Source organism: Carex rostrata, chromosome 1, assembly GCF_964058835.1.
Source record: "Carex rostrata chromosome 1, lpCarRost1.2, whole genome shotgun sequence".
NCBI lineage: Eukaryota > Viridiplantae > Streptophyta > Magnoliopsida > Poales > Cyperaceae > Carex > Carex rostrata.
The window spans coordinates 7,207,270-7,216,003 of NC_135918.1; positions in this window are offsets into that span (position 1 = coordinate 7,207,270).

The window sequence follows — 8,734 nt, forward strand, 5'->3', positions numbered from 1 at the left end:
TCAGACAAGAGATAATACTGGTATAATAGTGTGGTCATAGCTATTGCAGTATATGCTAATGGTTGGGACATCCGTTAGAGTTACTGTGGTATGGAATAATAAGGAACAAAAGATGATAACAAGGCACAAGGAACTTAAGCGCCACTATATTATACAAATTAATGTGATAACACAACTGTAGGACGAAAGACAAAAATTGAAATGAAATTGGTAAAGTTCCAGATGACTAATTTGATAGTTGACAAAAGATCAAGGCCCAAGAATTAGTTTTTCTAATAATATCTCCTTGAGCTTTTAGGTCATGTTTTGTTGAGGAGTAAAATGAATGATAATTAAATTGCATAGTTCATCTTACTTTTTATATTTCCGAATTAATTTATCTTTTACTCCATCTTACTTCTCTTATATTCTTTGTTTGCTGGCTTAAGTATGAAATAAGAGCTTTACTCCATCTCTTACTTCACAACTAATTACGACCTTACTTTCTTTGATCCAAGTTAATAAAACGGTACAAAAATTTAAAATATGTCTGTGCGTTTGTAATACATGTTTGTTGAGGAACACTTAAAGGAGTTGATCAAATAGTTAGACAGTGCTTCACAACATCTTCGTTAAAGGATAAAAAAGGGAGGAAAGGAAAGAAAGGGGAGCACAAGGAAGCAGAGACGATGTGCAACTTGTATAAACTTAACAATTTTGTTTATTCTGATTCAATACATAAAAGAGGTGAACTCTCTCGTATCTCCTTTTCCTTTTCTTTATGTTCCTTATTGTCACGCAACTGTTTTTGAAGCCCAATTTTAGAAAAAAAAAATTGATCTGATGCAAACTGTGAATTTTTCTGTTGTAAGAACTGCTTAATTGATAAAAAAACTCATATGATCATCTTTTTTTTTTTTTCAGAAACAAAATATAAAGGAGCTTTAATTAAAAAGCATGGAAAAATTATCCGTTATCAAGAAATTGAATCAAAATCAATGACAAAAAATAAGTAATCTTCATGCGTTGAAAGCAGTACGTGACTCATTTATAATTTGAAAATTCATTGTTGGTAACACGTACCTAATTAGCCCAACGGGGAACGCACATAGGAGGTGACAACTAAAGAAAAATAAATAAATTAATAAACAAACATGAAAATTGAAAAGAAATGCATCCGACAACGCTAGACTTGAAAGATGCAGTTAACTGTCATATCATGCAACATGATACATGCATTTTACTAGACTTAGCACCTAGTGGTACCAAAAGAAAAATTCTAATTTTCTCCTAACTTATTTGTGGCATTACTTGCATGCTTAGTGCTAGTGGTTGCATGATCTTAAATTGTCCTTTCGTCTCCATATTGTGGAGGCTTCAGCTTGTGTAGTTTGTATGTGCGCGGTGCGCCCCATTGTCTGATGTTATGGTGATAGGTTTTACTAAATTTATCTATTATTCAAAGCATGACTGGTTATGGAGTCAGATATAAAAAGAGATTAATCATATAAAATTTTTATTCTGCAAATGAGATTAATTTTACATTACTCATAACATTTTACTGTAAACTATATATAAATTAAGATACAAGTACAAAAAATTTGAAAACAAAAATGAGGGTCAATTAATCTGTTTCTATCAAGTGGCTTTGCCACTAGTTAGCTGCATCAGTTACATTTTTTTTCTTAAATAATATAGCAGTCAGGTCATTTAACTATTCAATATTCATAAAAATTCTTTGTTCAGATTTTAAACTTACAATTTCTTATGAGAACATTATCTTTACCATTAGGCTAACCAAAGATTGATTATTGATGTGTTAGTACTAGGGGTGTAAATGGATCTAGATTATTCGATCTAAATTTGTTTTGTATCCGGTAGATATTCGAATACGGATTAAACAGATCGGATATTACTCAGATATGGATTCATATATTTTATCCATAACTGGAACAATGTTTGGGTAACCGTGTCCGGATACGGATACAAATACGAATAAATCTTTCAATTTGAAAACGAAACAGATATTATCCGAACCAATAGATTCACAAATCCACAACCCAAATAATCCAGCGTCCTCTAAACGTTTTTGCTGTTGCGGGGAAGATAGTTGAATTAGTATTTAAGGTCTCAAGATTATTTATATTTCAAGTGTGGGACTAAAGTTTGGTCTGATCCAGAAAGTTGCTGCATCATTGCAGCACATTAGTAGTGTCTTTAGATAGAAAAAGAAGAGGGTGGCTTCAACCCCAAATATAATACTCCAATTGAAAGTCTTTGTAGCACTATAGTAGTATCTCCATATGACAAGAAAAAAGTGTATTTGCAACCATAATACAAAACTCCAATTGAAGGTTTTTGCAGCACTATAGTAGTGTTTTCATATGACAACAGAAGATGATTGTCACAACTGTAATACACACACCAATTGAAGGTCTTTGTAACACTCTAGTAGTGTCTCCAGATGACAATATAAGAGCATAGTTGTAACTCTAATGCAACACTCCATTTGAAGGTCTTTGTAGCACTCTAGTAGTGTCTCCATATGACAAGAGAAGATGATAGTTGCAAGCTTAATACAACACTCCAATTGAAGGACCCTAATGCAACACTCCAATTGAAGATCTTTTTGTAGGAATCTAGTAGTGTCTCTATATGGCAAGAGAAGAAGGTAGTACCAAGCTAATATAACACTCAAATTAAAGGTCTTGGTAGTACTATAATAGTGTTTTCATATGACAAGAGAAGAGAGTTATTGCAACCCTAACACAACATTCCAATTGAAGACGTTTGTAGCACTCTAGTAGTGTCTCCATATACAAGAGAAAAGGATATTTGCAATCCTAATACAACACTAAAATAGAAGGTGTTTGCAGCACTCTAATAGTGTTTCCAATTGGCAAGAAAAGAGGGTAGTTGTGACCTTAATACAACACTTCAATTGAAATTATTTGTAGCACACTAGTAGTTTCTCCAGATAGCAAAACAAAAAGGGTGGTTGCAACCCTAATATAACACTCCAATTGAAGGGCTTTGCAGCACACTAGTAGTGTCTCCATATGACAAGAGAAGATAGCAGTTGCAACTCTAATACAACACCCCAATTGAAGGTCTTTGTATCAATCTAGTAGTGTCTCCATACAACAAGAGAAGAGGGTATTTGCAACCATAATATAACACTCAAAGATAAGTTGTTTGCAACACTCTAATAATGTGTCTCCTAATGGCAAGAGAAGAGGGTAGTTGCGATCCTAATACAATACTCCAATTGACATTGATTGTAGCACACTAGTAGTGTCTCCAGATAGCAAAAGAAAAGGGTTGTTGCAAACATAATATAACACTCCAATTGAAGGCCTTTGCAGCACACTAGTAGTGTCTCTAGATGGCAAGATAAGAGAGTAGTTGTAAACCGAATACAATGCTCCAATTGAAGTTTTTTGCAGCACACTAGTAGTGTCTCTAAATAGCAAGAGAAGAGGGTGGATGCAACCCCAATAAAACACTCCGATTGAAAGTCTTTGCAGCACTATAGTCGTGTCTCCATATGACAAGAGAAGAGGGTAGTTGCAACCCTAATAGGACACTCCAATTGAAGTTTTTGCAACACTCTAGTAGTGTTTCCATATGACAAGAGAAGAGGGTAGTCAAAATGCTAACACAACACTCCAATTGAAAGTCTTTGCAGCACTCTAGTAGTGTCTCTAGATGACACCGGAAGAGTATAGTTGTAACTCAAATACAACACTCCAATTGAAGGTCTTTGTAGCAATCTAGTAGTGTCTCCATATGACAAGAGAAGAGGGTAGTTATAAGCCTAATACAACACTCCAATTGGAGGTCTTTGCAGCACTCTACTAGTGTCTCCAGATGTCAAGAGAAGATGTTAGTTGCAATCCTAATACAACACTCTAATTGAAGATCTATTTGTAACACTCTAGTAGTGTATATGACAAAAGAAGAGGGTAATGGCAAGCCTAATACAACACTCCAATTAAAGGTCTTTGTAGTACTATAATAGTGTTTCCATATAGCAAGTGAAGAGAGTTATTGCCACAACACTCCAATCGAAGGCGTTTGCAGCACTCTAGTAGTGTCTCCATTTGGCAAGAGAAAATGGTATTTGCAACCCTAATACAATACTCAAATAGAATGTGTTTACAGCACTATTGAGTCTCCAATTGGAATGAGAAGAGGGTAGTTGCAAACTTAATACAACACTCCAATTGAAGTTGTTTGCAACACACTAGTAGTTTCTCCAGATAGCAAAAGAAAAAGGGTTGTTGCAACCCTAATACAACACTCCAATTGAAGTGCTTTGCAACACGCTAGTAGTATCTCTATATAGCAAGAGAAGATGGTAGTTGCAACTCTAATACAACACTCTAATTGAAGGTCTTTGTACTCTAGTAGTGTCTCCATATGGCAAGAGAAGAGGGTATTTTCAACCCTAATACAACACTCAAATAGAATTTGTTTGCAGCACTCTAATAGTGTCTCCTAATGGCAAGAGAAGTGGGTAGTTGCGACCCTAATACAAAACTCCAATTGAAGTTGTTTGCAGCACACTAGTAGTGTCTCCAAATAGCAAAAGAAAATGGTCGTTGCGACCATAATATAATACTCCAATTGAATGCCTTTGCAACACACTAGTAGTGTCTCCAGATGACAAGAGAAGAGGGATAATGCAACCCTAACACAACACACCAATTGAAGGCATTTGCAACACTCTAGTAGTGTCTCCAAATGACAAGAGAAAATAATATTTGTAACCATAATACCACAATCAAATAGAAGGTGTTTGTAGCACTTTAATAGTGTCTCCAATTGACAAGAGAAGAGGGTAGTTGCGATCTTAATACAATACTCTAGTTGAAGTTGTTTGCAGCGCACTAGTAGTTTCTCCAGATAGCAAAAGAAAAAGGGTGGTTGCAAGCCTAATACAACACTCCAATTGAAGGCCTTTGCAGCACACTAGTAGTGTCTCCATATGGCAAGAGAAGATGACAGTTGCAACTCTAATACAACACCCCAATTTAAGGTCTTTGTGGCACTCTAGTAGTGTCTCCATATGGCAAGATAATAGGACATTTACAACCCTAATACAACACTTCAATTGAATGTGTATGGAGCACTCTAGTAGTGTCTCTAGATTGCAAGATAATATGACATCTACAACCCTAATACAACACTCCAATTGATGGTGTTTGGAGCACTCTAGTAGTGTCTCTAGATGGCAAGATAATAGGGCATTTACAACCCTTATACAACACTTTAATTTTTGGTCCTTGGAGAACTCTAGTAGTGTCTCAAAATAGAGATACAATAGGGCATTTACAACCCTAATACAACACTCCAATTGAAGGTTTTTAGAGCACTCTAGTGTGTCTCCAGATGGGAAGATAATAGGGCATTTACAACCCTAATACAACACTTGAATTGAAGTTGTTTGGTGCACTCTTGTAGTGTCACTACACGGTGAGATAATAGCGCATTTACAATCCTAATACAACATTCCAATTGATGGCGGTCGGAGCATTCTAGTAGTGTCTTCAGATTGGATGATAATCGGGAATTAAAAACCCTAATACAACCCTCCAATTGATGGCGTTTGGAGCACTCTAGTATGGCCTCTATATGGCTAGATAATAGGGAATTTGCAACCCTAGTACAACACTCCAATTGATGGTGTTTGGAGCACTATTGTAGTGTCCCTACATGGAGAAATAATAGGGCATTTACATCCCTAATACAAAACTAGAATTGAAGGTGTTTGAAGCACTCTTGTAGTGTCTCCAGTTGGCCAGATAATAGGGGCATTTACAACTCTAATACAACACTCTAATTGATGGTGTTGGGAGCACTTTAGTAGTGTCTCTATATGGCAAGATAATATGGCATTTACAACCCTGATACAACACTACAATTAAATGAGTTTGGAGCACGCTAATAGTGTCTCTAGATGACAGGATAATTGGACATTTACAACCGTAACACAACCCTCGAGTTGACGGTGTTTGGAGTACTCTAGTAGTGTCCCTACATGGCAAGATAATAGCCATTTACAACCCTAATACAACACTCCAATTGATGGCATTTGGAGCACTCCGGTATTGTCTCGAGATGGCAATATAATAGGACAGTTACAACCCTAATACAACACTCCAATTGATGGCGTTTGGAGCACTCTAGTAGTGTCTCTATTTGGCAAGATAATAGGACATTTACATCCCTAATACAACACTCCAATTGAATGTGTTTGCAGCACTCAAGTAGTGTCTCTAGATGGCAAGAGAACAGGGCATTAACATCCCTATTAGAACACTACAATACAAGGTGTTTGGGGCACTCTAGTACTGTCTATGGATGGCAAGATAATTAGGCAATTAAAACCCTAATACAACACTCCAATTGAAGGTCTTTGGAGCACTCTAGTAGTGTCTCTAGATGACAAGATAATAGGGCATTTACAACCTTAATACAACACTCCAATTGATGGTGTTTGGAGCAAACTGGTAGTGTCTCTATATTGCAAGATAATAGGGCTTTCATAACCCTAAAACAACACTCAAATTGAAGGTATTTGGAGCACTCTAATTGTGTCTCCAGATGACAAGCTAATAGGACATTTACAACCTTAATACAACACAATTCAATTGATGGAGTTTGGAGCCAACTAGTAGTGTCTCTATATGGCAAGATAATAGGGCATTTACAACCTTAATACAACACTCCAATTGATAGTGTTTGGAGCACACTAGTAGTGTCTCTATATGACAAGATAATAGTGTAGTTGCAACACTAATAGAGCACTCCAATAAAAGGAGTTTGGGCACTCTAGTAGTGTCTATAGATGGCAAGATAATTGAGCATTTACTATCGTAATACAACTCTCCAATTGAACATATTTGGAGCACTCTAGTTGTGTCTCCAGATGACAAGATAATAAGGCATTTATAAACTTAATACAACACTTCAATTGATGGTGTTTGGAACCAACTAGTAGTGTCTCTATATGGTAAGATAATAGGGCATTTACCACCTTAATACAATACTCCAATTAAAGGTGTTTGGAGCACACTAGTAGTGTCTATATGGCAAGATAACACGGCATTTAGAACCATAATAAAAAATTCGAATTAAAGGTGTCTGGAGCACTCTAGCCGTGTCCCTACATGGTAAGATAATAGGACATTTACAACCCTAATACAACACTCGAATTGAAGGTGTTTGGAGCGCTCTAGTAGTGTTTCCATATGGAAAGATAATAGAGGCATTTACAACCGTAATAGAACACTCCAATTGAATGTGTTTGGAGCGCTCTTGTAGTGTCTATACGGCAAGATAATAGGGCATTTAGGACCCTAATACAACGCTCCAATTGAAGGTGTTTGGAGCACTCCAGAAGTGTTTCTATAAAGTGTGTTAACAGGACATTTACAACCCTAACCCTCCAATTGAAGGTGTTTGGAGTACTCTAGTAGTGCCTCTATATAGCGTGATAATAAGACATTTACAACCCTCCAATTGAATGTGCTTGGAGCACTCTAGTAGTGTCTCTATATAGCGTAATAACAAGACATTTACAACCTTAACACAACGCTCCAATTGAAAGTATTTGGAGCACTCTAGTAGTGTCTCTATATAGCATGATAATAAGATATTTACAACCCCAATACAACCCTCCAATTAAACGTGCTTGGATCACTCCAGTAGTGCCTCTATATGGCATGATAATAGGGCATTTACAACCCTAATACAACACTCCAATTGAATTTGTTTGGAGCCCTCTTGTAGTGTCTCTATATGACAAGATAATAGGGCATTTACAGCCCTAATACAACCCTCCAATAGAAGGTGTTTGGAGCCTTCTAGAAGTGTCTCTATAAAGTGTGATAACAGGACATTTACAAACCTAATACAACCCTCCAATTGAACGTGCTCGGAGCACTCTAGTAGTGTCTCTATATGGCAAGATAATAGGGGCATTTACAACTGTAATACAACACTCTAATTAAATGTGTTTGGAGAGCTCTTGTAGTGTCTCTATATGGCAAGATAATAGGGCATTTAGGACCCAAATACAATGCTCAAATTGAAGGTGTTTGGATAATAGGACATTTACAAACCTAATACAACCCTCCAATTGAACGTGCTTGGAGCACTCCAGTAGTGTTTCTATATGGCATGATAATAGAGGCATTTACAATCGTAATACCACACTCCAATTGAATGTGTTTGGAGCGCTATTGTAGTGTCTTTATACGGCAAGATAATAGGGCATTTAGGACCCTAATACAACGCTACAATTGAAGGTGTTTGGAGCACTCTAGTAGTGTTTCTATATAGCGTGATAATAGGACATTTACAGCCCTAATACAACCCTCCAATTGAACGTGCTTGGAACACTCTAGTAGTGTCTCTATATGGCATGATATAGGGCATTTACAACCCAAATAGAACACTCCAATTGAACGTGTTTGGAGCACTCTAGAAGTGTCTCTACATGGCAAGATAATAGGGCATTTACAACCCTAATTCAACGCTCCAATTGAAGTAATTTGGAGGACTCCTATAGTGTCTCTAAATGGCAAGATAATTGGGCATTTATAACCCTAATACAACACTCCAATTTAAGGTGTTTGGAGCTCTCTTTTAGTGTCTCTATATGGCTAGATAATAGGGCATTTACGACCCTAATACAACGCTCTAATTGAAGGTGTTTGGGACACTCTAAAAGTGTCTCTATATAGTG